Genomic DNA, 13,621 nt, shown 5'->3' on the forward strand with positions numbered 1-13,621 from the left:
CGTTTCAAATATACCGAAATATACCGGTCATTTTTGAAACACTCTGTAAGTCGCAAGGTGAACACAAACCATGTCTGCATCAGGGGAAGTGAGAAACCATGTACGCTGACGGAGCATACAGCGTCAGTCTCCTAAAGTGAACGTTTTCTCTGCAGTGTCGCACGCCCCATTTTGCATCGAACAATATACGGTAACATGTTGGAAACATACACAGACCAAAAAAAGTTTTGCATCACTTCGGTTCCGAGAGTTCCGGAACCTCTACAGAAAATCGGAATAGACATTAACATAAACGTCGTTTCCGTCCTTTTACTGCTCAAGAAAACCACACATTGCATGTTGTGCCACCATACAGCGAGACCTTCAGAGGTGGTGGTCCAGATTGCTGTACACACCGGTACACACCCACACACCCAGCAGCACATCCTCTTGCATTGATACATGCCTGTATTCGTCGTGGCATACTATCCAGAAGTTCATCATGGCACTGTTACTCCAGGTTGTCCCACTCCTCAACGGCGATTCGGCGTAGATCCTTCAGATTGGTTGGCGAGTCACGTCGTCCATAAACAGCACTGTTCAATCTATCCCAGGCATGTTCGATGGGGTTCATATCTGGAGAACATGCTGGCTACTCTAGTCGAGCGATGTCGTTATCCTGAAGGAAGTCATTCACAAGATGTGCACGATAGAGGGGCGAATTGTCGTCCATGAAAACGATTGCCTCGCCAATATGCTGCCGATTTCGTTGCATTATCGGTCGGAGGATTGCATTCACGTATCGTACAGCCGTTACGGCGCCTTCCATGGTCACCAGCGGAGAACGTCGGCCCCACATAATGCCACCCCAAAACAGCAGGGAACCTCCATCTTGCTGCACTCGCTGGACAGTGTGTCTAAGGCGTTCAACCTGACCTGGTTGCCTCCAAACACGTCTCCGACGATTGTCTCGTTGAAGGCGTATGCGCCACTCATCGATGAAGAAAACGTGATGCCAATACTGAGCGATCCATTCGGCATGTTGCTGGGCTCATCTCTACCGCGCTGCGTGGTGTCTTGGTTGCAAAGTTGGACATCGCTATGGACGTCGGGAGTGAAGTTGCGCATCATGCAGCATATTGCCCACAGTTTGAGTCGTAACACGAGGTGCTGTTTCTGCACGAAAAGCATTATTGAACAGATGGCGTTGCTGTCAAGGTTCCTCCGAGCCATGATCCGTATGTAGCCGTCATCTACTGCAGTGGTAGCCCTTGGGCGGCCTGAGCGAGGCATGTCATCCACAGTTCCAGTCTCTCTGTATGTACTCCATGTCCAAACAACATCGCTTTGGTTCACTTCGAGAGGCCTGGACACTTCCCTTGTTGAGAGCCCTTCCTGGCACCAAGTAATAATGCAGACGCGGTCGAACTGCGGTTTTGACCGTCTAGGCATGTTTGAACTACAGACAATACGAGCCGCGACCTTGGAATGACTGGAACTGATTGGCGTAGGACCCCTTTCGCCTAGTAGGCGCTACTCATGCATGGTTGTTTACGTCTTTGGGCGTATTTAGTAACATATCTGAACAGTCAATGGGACTGCGTCTGTGGTACAGTATCCACAATCAACGTCTATCTTCAAGAGTTCTGCGAAACGGGGTGATGCAAAACTTTTCTGATGTTTGTAGTTGTTACCACATCTGAACACCAGTTATGATACCAGAATGAGATTTTCACTCTGCAGCGGAGTGTGCGCTGATATGAAACTTCCTGGCAGATTAAAACTGTGTGCCCGACCGAGACTCGAACTCGGGACCTTTGCCTTTCGCGGGCAAGTGCTCTACCAACTGAGCTACCGAAGCACGACTCACGTCCGGTACTCACAGCTTTACTTCTGCCAGTATCCGCTTGGAAGGTAGGAGACGGATACTGGGAGAAGTAAAGCTGTGAGTACCGGACGTGAGTCGTGCTTCGGCAGCACAGTTGGTAGAGCACTTGCCCGCGAAAGGCAAAGGTCCCGAGTTCGAGTCTCGGTCGGGCACACAGTTTTAATCTGCCAGGAAGTTTCACCAGTTATGATGTTTACATTTTATAACTGTACGGTGCTCTACCCCATTTTTATAGGAATGTAGGAGCGATTCTGAATCGTTTTCTTCATCAACGCTGGATTGGTCGTGCTGTAACTTTGGTTACACTGTTCGCAGGATTTAACGCCCTGCGGTTTCTTTCTGTGGAAGTTTCTGAAAGACAGAGTTTGTTTACTGTCAATGCCCATGTCCCTTGAGGAAGTGTGCGATCGAATAAAGCATGCACTACACACCATCACAGAGTATGGGAAGAATTTGATTACCGTATGCGTGTATGCCCTGTGACCGAAGTTCGCATATTGAAGGATTCTTGTTAATGCGTCAGTTGCCACTGCTTATGCTGTAAGGTCTGCCCAGATAAAGTAACAAATCGATTTATTCTTGATTTTTAATAGTGCACCATTCATTTACAAATACCCTGTTTAATTCATTAGCTTATTCAAACATTTGTATTTACGGTTACCAAGGAGAAGAAAGTGAGAATATTGACGCAAAGCTACCAAACGAATCCCGCCAGTCGCAGCAGCGTACGAGATGTATCAAGTTGCTTATTCTCTTGCACTACATTACTTACCGATTGCAATACCTCTCACACCTAAAGAACGTGTGGTTTAAATCTTCATTGAGTGTTGAGCCACACGAACCAAGCTGGGGAGTCTCTGGTACCTAACCCGTGGAGGTTCTATGAAGGGAATGCACCCTTATGATGAATATTATATGTTGTCTACCTTATGTCTGATACCCTAAACCACACGAGAAGATCCGACCTTATAGTAACGTCGGGATTTCTGCTGACGTGTTTCTTCTGACTCTTCTTTTCCCGAGCTGTGTACGCCCCAACTTTAGATTCAGATACGTCTAAGGTCACATTGAAATCAAGAATACATTAGTGTCTGTTTTGTAGTAAGTCCTTTGCGTGAAGGTCTATGTATTCATTTTGTTGAAACCCTTGTGCGACGGAGTCTGGACAAAGTTCGCCGAGGTTCAATACCACTGCAGGTAATTCACCTTTTGCACTACTAAAGTAAGTTGAACGTTGTTGTCTCTCTGTTCAGAACGGGTAGAACAATAAATCAAGCGGCCTGACGAACTGGAGTGCTGGCATGGCGGTCACTGCCTCTTCGGTAAACACAAACGTTTTGTGAGGGAGATAGTATAACCGTTCTCCTAAGATTTCACAGGTATGGTCGATCAGTTACTTTCGAGGCGTGAGTACTTTAATCGCTCTTGGTCTCTCAATGTATGAGCTGGTTATGATTATGTTGTTCATGTATGAGTTTTCACGTTAGAGGAGACGGACGCTGAACAAGATGAATCTTTGAGAGAAATGAATTTCGAAGTGTTGGTTCGTTGTTTGAATTGTATAGTGAGAAAACTTACTGTTACGTAGCGGTGACTATTCAGTAGTGTACCGTTTCTATAGAGAAATCATGACTGATCAGAAGAAACACCTACAGGTCAGCTAACTTCTGAAGAATTGATAATTCTCCGCAACTAGAATGACGCACGAGAAATAATATAATTTCTAAGCAGAATATTAATACTGACATGAACAGGGCATTGTTACTTTGTCTTACTTTCAAACTATTTTCTCACGTCCGATCTGTAAACTGAAAATGCAGGTTTTTGTAACCACACGCTGCTAATTTAGTTCAGCCGCAAAGAAACTTGTCTATGCATTACCGTGTCATTGATGTTTTAATCACTATAAACGGATGAAGACAAATGTTGACAGTATACTAGATGGCTGTATCTTAAGATCATTTTTCCTGCTTCAAGTTGTAGCTATTTGTTAGACAACTGCAACCCATACATTACCTAACTCAGTTGTCGACTGTATTTTTGAAAAAATTTCGTTAAATTTATTATGGCCTTGTCTAACTGTAAGCTTTGTTTGGAATTTCAACGCATCTGGTCCATTTGTAGTTATCACTTTGTTTTCGTGAAAGTTTGAAAACGCAGAAATTTCGCCAGCAGCGAAACAGTTTGTGCTTAACGAGCATCTGAGCACTCTCATCCATCAGCCCCGTTCATGAGAATTCTACACGACGACGAATTTTGCGAAAAGCGAAAAGCCACACATAGGTGCTGCTGGCAGCGATGTAACTTTGGAAAAAGTTTCTGAGAGTTAATGTCGTAACTCACGCGCGAAAACTGCCAGCCTGGGCTAGAAGTATATTGCGTCATTTCTGTATAGGAAACAAGTGACTATGGCACCGTATGTGTGTGCCTAGTTTTTTTTTTTATTTGAGTGTGAGCGGAAGGTGACAGTCGTTTGTTAGCTGTTTTACGATCATAATACTAGCGTTGTGTAATTACTGGATAATTTGTTGACCCAATTAAATCCTGTACGTAGAATTTCTAAAATAATGTATGACTGTAGTTATCATGGAATGGGTTGACTATAATTTAAATTGTAATTCCATTAATGTAGCAGACGACGCTGCGATTGCGGTTATTGGTAGCAACACAAGCGGGACTGTTATGTGAGCGAGAGGGACGATGGATGAGGACAGAAAAAAGAGTGTGGTAGTGTGACCTACCATAATAGCTTCCACCTGAAACTCACAAAAGATATGTTATTGCGAAAGTCGTAGAACAGTTGAATACCGAAGGAAAATATAATTGTGAATTTTCACAGACAGAAAGCAAAACACAAAACTAAGTGAAGCGTTATATTGTGGACTGTAGCAGCCTTGAAAAGCAGAGTGCCTGCGGACTCGATAATACAAACTGCTACGAAGACAATTTTGTTCTAATTCAACATTTCAAATTAGTCAAATAATTTGCAAAATTTAGCAAAGTAGTAGTAATAAACTGTGTGGAATTGCAAGTTGAACTCTGCCAGTTTGTTGTTAGAATTTGGCATTCAGTTTTTACCGTGTCAGTCTGACATGCCTGGTTCATTTATGACTTTATTACCTTTACAATTTTTTCCGGTAATGTATTATGTCTTTTTTATTCTACTCCTTGCGGATGGATAAAAATATTTGTGTTTTGTCTTGGCTCTGAGCACTATGGGACTTAGCAGCTGAGGTCATCAGCCCCTAGAACATAGAACTACTTAAACCTAACTAACCTACGGACATCACACACATCCATGCCCGAGGCAGGATTCTAACTTGCGACCGTAGCGGTCGCGCGGTTCCAAACTGAAGCGCCTAGAACCGCTCGGCCACTCCGGCCGGCGGTTTTGTCTTGCATTCAGTCTAAGTGATCGGGACTCTATTAAGTTCTGAGGCTGAGGGTAATCTCTTTATATACTATATTTGACAACCTTATGGTAGAGATGTGTTATTCTTAGAAGTAAATTGTAAGATTTGTATAGAAGTCATATTTACAAGAAGTGTGTTTCCGTTCTTCATTACTGTACATGCCACTAAGTTATTAGTTTTCCATTCAAGAAGATTTTTCACTTTGAAATCTGTCTTATGAACCTCATTCTCGATATTACATAATATTCCAATTTCTCCATATCTCTTCGACATACACAACCGTCTTGCATGATGGTAAAACAAATGTTATAATTTATTAAATTATGCTCTTTGCAAAATTCTGCCGGATGGTGTCACCTTTCAATCCTTTCCCCGGTCCATATTCTTTTACTGTTTTACCTTCTCTCCCGTCTCCTTCCATATGATTCCAGTCCATAATCTCCATTAAGGTACTGAATAATTCCTTTTATTTCATCATACATTTTCAAAACCTTTTTCATCATCTGTGAAGCTAGTAGCCATAAACAACTGTACTACGATGGTGGGTCTTTGCTTTGTGTTTGCTTTGTGTTTGGGTATGATAATCCATTCGCTACGATGTGATTAGTAGTTTACCCGCAGTGCTATTTTCGTATTCATTATCAGACATTACCTTGCGTTACCAGATCCGATTTTTTTGTTGAAAACTCTGTGCTCTGATGGTCGGAAATCCCGTTCGTTCGGCGACCGCACTTCACTAGATCGCCTTATACCTGTCTTAAACCAAGTAATTTCTCTTTTCAAGTTCTCTGCCCTACCCTTTTGACTGAGAGATGTAACAGTCCACACTTTGCCCTATAGATAGTTGTTTGGTTATGACGATTACATCCCCCTTGAACGTTCTCCACCCGGATATTCGAAGGGGTGACTGTTTCACTTCCGGAATTTTTTATCATCATTAAACGATACAGTAAAGATGCATGTCTTCGGGAAAAATAATGGCTACGGTTTCCCCTTGGTTTGAGAGGGCTAATGTTAAAGGGCTTATCAAAGAATCGTGCAGATAGTTTCCCCTGTAACTAAAAAAAAGGCTGCTCCTCATCTAGGTGGCCGTCACTGAAGAAAAATTGATGCTCACTTCATTCTTCTTCTGTTTTGACAGAAATTACTACCAACCGACCGACAGGTTGACCATGAGCTGCAGATTATCCTCAGAGATCAACATACTGCATATGGAGGCATCTGGAGAGGAAGCACTTGAGTTAGTAGCTCGCAAACCTTCTTCATTTCTTTATTACTTATATGATACGTTCGCAATCTGGTCTCACAAAGGTGGCCGTCAGATATTTTCTTATTCTGAACTCTACGGAGGAGGTGGAACAAAATAACCTGCTACCGTTTGTTGGAATCCAAGCAGTCTTGCAGCCATCATAAGCCATAGCAACTTGAAGGGTGGTGCTGAAAATTCAGTCAGAACAGTCCTATAATGGAAAACTGCCACAGACAGTTTCCAGAATGAATTTTCACTCCGCAGAGGAGTGTTTGCACATTTGAAACTTTATGGCTCATCAGAACTGTTTCCCGCACCGGGACTCGAATCTGGGACCTTTCCCTTTCGCGGGCAAGTGCTCTACTGAATAATCTATAGAAGCGCAACTCATACATGCCCTCATAGGCTCATTTTCGCTTGTATCTTCTGTTTTCCCTTTCCATGATCTGAGGCCCCGCTCGGCATACAGTTTTCAGGAAGTTTGAGATCAGCGGACATTCCACTTCAGAGTGAAAGTTCGTTCTGTAAACAATCCCCCGGGCTTTTGGTAAGCTACTGCTCCACTATATCCTTTCCTCCAGGACTGTTAGTCCCGCAAGGAATGCAGGAAAACTGTGAAGCCTGGCAGATGGGAAAGAGGTATTGGCGAAGGTAAGAGACCGGCTGTCACTCATGCTTGGATAACTGAGACGATAGAGCACTTGCCGGCGAAAGGCATTTTTCATTTGACAATGGGATAATTCTCATTTTCGTACCAAATTTAATTAATTATAGATACTCGCATTTTCATGCGATCTTTGTTGTGGTCTTTAGTTCGAAGCCTGATTTGATGCAGTTCCATATGCTATTCTGTCCTGTGCAAGCATCTTTATCTTTACGCAATTACTACAGCTTGCATTCATTTGGACTTGCTTATACTAGCCAAGCATTCGTCCCTCCCTAACCAAACCCTAGTCACTGTTTACAATTTTTGTCCCGCGCTAATCTCCACTATCTGATTTACGACTCAGGATTTGTCCCCTCAATCGATCCCTTCTTTTAGTCTAGCTGTGCAGTCCACGTAATTACTTACGTATGATTAGGAATTAAAAATTAAGTACACTTAGGTATTTTAAAAAAATTACATTATTTTTCAATATTTCTTTTAATTGATGGAAAACGGGAAAAGCAAATAAAAGTTAAAAAGCAGAGCATTTAGGAAGAATCGAACCAGCGACCTCACTGTTATAGGACTAAAATCTTAAGTACACCGCTGAGGACGGCTCTGTTGATAATTTGAGTAATTTCTACACTCAACAGGGTTCGAAAATCTCGAAAGCCGATTCTTCAAGAGCTTTCGAGAAGTGCATCGCACAGCTTTAGGAAATTCATTTCGTGGCACCGACATTTACTTATTATATGAAGAAATCGAAGTCGTTCGGTAAAGGTTTTGGTTTACGATGCACAAACGTCGCTTTTTTTAACGTTTCAGATAATCCGTTAAATAAATTTGTAAAGTTAACGAGTAACAGTTCAGTCCGTTGTGGGCTATGCTATGAGGACTGCAACTGTTAAATAAAAATGAAAGAAATCTGTACTTCATCAGCCAGAAGGACTTAACTTCATCCACTAGTCGTTTCGACGGTTCCGCCATCATCATCAGCTTAAAGGCGTCTTTCACTCGGCTGTTGGCACTGACAGTTGTCGGCGATTCGGTTCAGCAACATGTATGGTAAGGTGGCCGAGAAGATAGGTTGCGACTCGCAGTTGCAGTATGAACAGTAATTGAGATTTATTCGGGCGGCAAAATTACATCTGTTTCTCGCAGTGTGTACGATTTTCCCTATCAGAAACAGCGCACATGTTGTTATGCTTGCACATCGACGCGACATTGTATGACCGACGCACAATGAGAAGTAAAGACAGAACTTAACATTGCGGCTGCCTTGCATGCTGCAGAAAGTAAGTGCCGAGACTTGCCACAATGAACAGTTGTGTAAAAGATGCCTTTCACCTTATGGTGATGGTGTAACCGTCGGTACGTCTACTGTATGAAGTAAAGATTTCGCAAATAAGAAAATTACATTTCTTTTGATTTCAGGGATAACAAAAATAAATTTAACCATAATCCAAAACGTGTTACTCGTGTCGAAATAAAAGCATTTAGTGAGTACCTTAATTTCACTGCTGCATATGACACAACGAATTCTTTCATTTTTCTGATTGTTACAAATGCTACAATTCAATGCATGACTTTAATTACTCTGTGTAGCTCAGGATCAAATTGAGGTTGTTTTAGATGACGATGAATTTGACTTTAGGAAATGTAAAGCCATGAGAGAAGCAGCTCTGTGATTGCACTTGTTAATGCAAGCAAGAACAAAGAAAAATAAGACACACTCATAGCATTCGTCAACCTAGAAAAAGCTTTTGACAATATGAAATTGCGGAAGATGTTCGAAATAGGAGCAAGCTGTATGGAAAGACCGGTAATATACAATATTTTCAACCCTAAGACTGGAAGACAAAGAAAGAAGTGGCCGGATCAAAAAGCTGTAAGATAGAGATGTAGCCTTTCGCCCCTACTGCTCAATCTATAGATTGAAGAGGCAATGACGAAAATAAGAGAATGTTTAAAGAATGTGAATAAAATTTAGGATCATCAGTTATAAGATTTACTGATGACTCTAACATCCTCAGTGAAGATGAAGAAGAATAAAGGATCTGTTGATGGAATGAACAGTCTAATGAATACAGAATATAGGTTGACAGTATACCCGCTATGGGCGAAAATGATGAAGAGTAGCAGGAATGAAATTAAACATTAAAATTAGAGACTACGAAGTATACTAATTTAAGGTATGCTGTTACCTTGGAAGCAAAATAACATGCCGGAGGAAGCAGGGAGGACATCAAAAGCAGAATAGCAGAGGTAAAGAAGCCATCCCTACCCAACAGAAGTCGACTGGTATTATAGGTCTTAATTTGGGGACGAGATTTCTGACAATGTATGTTTGGTGCACAGCATTGCATGGCAGTGGGAAAACTAGAACGGAAGAGAATCGAAGAATTTGGGGTGTTGAAAATTAGGTGGACTAATAAGGTAAAGAATATGAACGTCCGACGCAGAATCGGCAAAGAATTGACTCTGAGCACTATGGGACTTAACATCTGAGGTCATCAGTCCCCTAGAACTTAGAACTACTTAAACCTAACTAACCTAAGGACATCACACACATCCATTCCCGAGACAGGATTCGAACCTGCGACCGTAGAGGTCGCGCGGTTCCAGATTGACGCACCTAGAACCGCTCGGCCACACCGGCCGTCAAAGAAAGGTACACATGCAAAACACTGAAAAGAAAAAGGGGCAGGATGATAGGGCATGTGCTAAGGTATCCATGGTAGCAGAAGGAACTGTAGAGCGTAAAAATTATTGGGGAGACTCAAATTGAAATACATCCAGTAAATAACAAGCGAGGATGTGTGTGCATGCGGTACCCTATTCGTGGCGCCCCATAACAGCCATGCAATTTAGCTGTCTAACGGCTTCCAGAAATAATAAAAATTTGATTTCACTATTTCATACAATTATTTACAGAATTTAGGATTTTAAAATGCTGTCATGATCCATATCATGAGAGGTAGAATCTTACGTTACAGGTTTAACAAAAGTCAAGCATTAAAGTTAAAATTCATGTATACGTCCTGAGGCAGTGTAACTCATGTCGAGAAAATTTCCCAGACTATATTCATCCATTACTTGAGCATGAGAGCACTTGCCTACTGACAACAAATTTTCCACATAATTGGAAACCTTTCACAAACTTTTTCTCGTTGACGCCATCATAAAACAACGAAAGTAAAATTTTTTCTACATTCTCGCTGTTCGTATAGTATTACTTCAGCAACTGGCTTGACTGTCTAATTTATTAACTGCATTTAGTAACTGCATTCGCAACACATGTATCGACATACACCATTGAATGTATCTGCAAAATTGTATCATTGTACGACACATGATTTAGGACATATGACGTTACAAACATTGATTTTTTTATCAGTCTGCAGTTGAATAATGGTAACTAAAATAGAAACACGATTACGGTTTTATGTCTTCAACCCTAAAGTTTTTGCATGATTAACGGAAAATATTTAACATGACTCATTTATAACGTAAGCATACGTTTGAAACTGTTTTCTATAAGAGTCCGATAAGCAACGCGACGCATTTTTTTGTCGGCTAATTTCAGTTGAAAAATGCGGAATTTGTAGTGGGATATGATGACATATTCCCGCTTCAGCCCCTATAGTTTCATGACGTTACGATAGGTGCCGGCGCTGTAAATAGCCTTCAAAATGGCGTCTGTAAGAGAAGTGCAGTCCACGCAGAGAACTGTAATTGGGTTTCTTTTGATAGAAAACCAGAGTCGCAGATATTCATAGGCACTTGCCGAATTTTAAAAAGAGTCCTGCCAGTGAACAAAAGCACAGTGAGTCGTTGGGTAACGCGCCTGTAATCTTCGCAGAAAGGTGGCACAAACCTGGTCCCACTTCTTCGTACCGGCGGCCCGCGCAATGGTGTAACTCCTGGAATGTTGGAACGTGCTGACACTCTCACTCGTAATGATCGACGGATCCCAATCAAACATCTCGCTGCACAACCGAACGTCTCTGTTTGGTAGTGCTGACACATTCGTCCGCCAATTGGGGTGCTATTTGGTGGGTGATAGTTGGATTCCTCGCTGCCTAAACATTAGCTCATAAAGAGAAACGAAGGTGATCTGTGCGGAACTGCTTGCGCATTATGTGGCTGATCGTGACAACTTTTGCCAAACATCGTCACAGGCGGCGAAACATGGGTTCAGCACTTCGAACGGGGAACAAAACGACAGTCCATAGAGTGGCGTCAGATCACTTCTCTTCCGAAGGAAAAGTTGAAAGCAGCAACCTCTTCTGGGTTATTCTACATCTACATGGTTTCTCTGCAATTCACACTTAAGTGCCTGGCAGAAAGTTCATCGAACCATTTTCATACTACTTCTCTACCATTCCACTCTCGAATGGTGCGTGGGAAAAAAGAGCACCTAAATCTTTCCGTTGGACCTGTAATTTCTCTTATCTTTTATTATGCTGATCATGTCTCCCTACGTAGATGGGTGTCAACAAAATATTTTCGCATGCGGAAGAGAAAGTTGGTGATTGATATTTCGTAAATAGATCTCGCCCGAAAGAAAACAGCCTTTGTTCCAGCGACTGCCACCCAAATTCGCGTATCATATCAGTGACACTCTCACCACTATTGCGCTATAACAACAAACGGTCTGCCCTTCTTTTCACTTTTGCGATGTCGTCCTCGAATACTACATGGTAAGGACCCCACACCGCGCAGCAGTATTCCAGCAGAGGACGGACAAGTGTAATGTATGCTGTCTCTTTAGTGGGTTTGACGCATTTTCTAAGTGTTCTGCCAACAAAGCGCAGTCTTTGTTTCGCCTTCCCCACAATATTATCTATGTGGTCTTTCCAATTAAAGTTGCTCGTAATTGTAATTCCTAGGTATTTAGTCGAATTGAAAGCCCTTAGATTTGTGCGATTTATAGTATATCCAAAATTTATCCGAGTTCTTTTAGTACCCATGTGGATGACCTCGCACTTTTCTTTGTTTAGTGCCAATTGCCACTTTTCGCACCATACAGAAATTCTCTCTAGATCATTTTGTAATTGTAAATGAATGTCTGATGATTTTACTACAGCATCATCTGCAAACGTAGTTTTGTCACTCATGCTAACAGCTATTCTGGTTTACAATTCTGGAGTATTTACTTCATCTTCTGTCGTGAAGGAATTACGGAAACCTGTATTTAGTAACTCCGCTTTAGTGGCGCCATCATCGGTAACATTTCCATCGCTATCGCGCAGTGGCGCTATTGACTGTTCTTTGCCACTTTACATACGACCACGCTCTCTTTGGGTTTTCTACCATATTTCGAGACAATGTTTCATGTGAAAACTGTTAAAAGCATCTCGCATTGACGTCCGCACTAAATTTCTAGCTTCCGTGAAACTTAGCCAGTCTTGGGGACCTTCCGTTCTTCTGAATAAGGCATGCTTCTTTCGTTGCTTCTGCAACAGTGTTCTGACGTGTATTCTATTTGATGTCCTCCCTCGTGTGGCAAAGACAACTCAGAAGTCTACTGCGCTACCCTAAGGAAACTGAAGAAACGACTTCACCGTGTTCGTCACCACAAAAATGCAAAAGAATTTCTTCTCGGTGACAACGAAAAGCCTCGCACAAGTCTGCGCTTCCTAGAGGACCTCACAAAACTTCATTGGACTGTTCTTCCTCATCTGCGCTACAGCCCGGATCTCGCACCTGCCGCCTTCCTTATGTTTTCCCAGTGAAGGATGCACTCTGCAAGAAACATACGTGGATGATGAGAAGGATATTGATGGAGCAAGATGTCGACTCCGAATTCGACCAATATAATGGTTGATGATGATGATGATGATGATGATGATGATGATAATGGTACCATGCGAGCATACGCGTGTAGACTCTCCCAGTAAGGTGGCTTTCGTTTTGAATGGAGATTATGTCGAAAATATGGTTTTGTAGGCAAAAGAGTGGAAAAAAATATGGTGTATTGGATGCTGAATAAAATCATCCTGCTTTCAGAAAAAAATGCTGCATTGATTGTTGAAAGTCCCTCGTATATGGGAAATCGATTCTTTATATAAAAAAAAGAAAGAAAAAAAGGAAAAAAAAAGAATATATGTCTAATGTAAGCAATGTCTCCAAGATGCAAAGCCAATTAAAACTATCACCACGCAAATGGTTTGCTCAAAAACATAAAACTGCACCCTAACATGCTGTTACTGTTGTGGTCTTTAGTCCAAAGACTGGTTTGATGCAGCTCTCCATGCTATTCTGTCTAATGTGAACCTCCTCATCTCCGAATAACTACTTCAACCTACGTTCTTTAGGATCTGCTGACTGTATTCATCTCTTGGTCTCTCTCTACGATTTCTACCCCTCACACTTCGCTCTAGTATTAAACTGGCGATCTCTTGCTGTCTCAGAATGTGTACTATAAAGTTATCCCTTCTTGT

The 13,621-nt window shown here is 42.0% G+C and overlaps 1 non-coding gene across 1 annotated transcript; it reads right to left on the minus strand.

Moving 5' to 3' along the window:
- Window positions 1–1,766: 1,766 nt before the first annotated feature.
- On the minus strand, window positions 1,767–1,841 carry Trnas-cga (transfer RNA serine (anticodon CGA)). The gene has a single exon. It is a non-coding gene; the product is annotated as a tRNA-Ser (tRNA).
- Window positions 1,842–13,621: the final 11,780 nt, after the last annotated feature.

The sequence above is a fragment of the Schistocerca gregaria genome, chromosome 4, assembly GCF_023897955.1.
Source record: "Schistocerca gregaria isolate iqSchGreg1 chromosome 4, iqSchGreg1.2, whole genome shotgun sequence".
Classification (NCBI taxonomy): domain Eukaryota; kingdom Metazoa; phylum Arthropoda; class Insecta; order Orthoptera; family Acrididae; genus Schistocerca; species Schistocerca gregaria.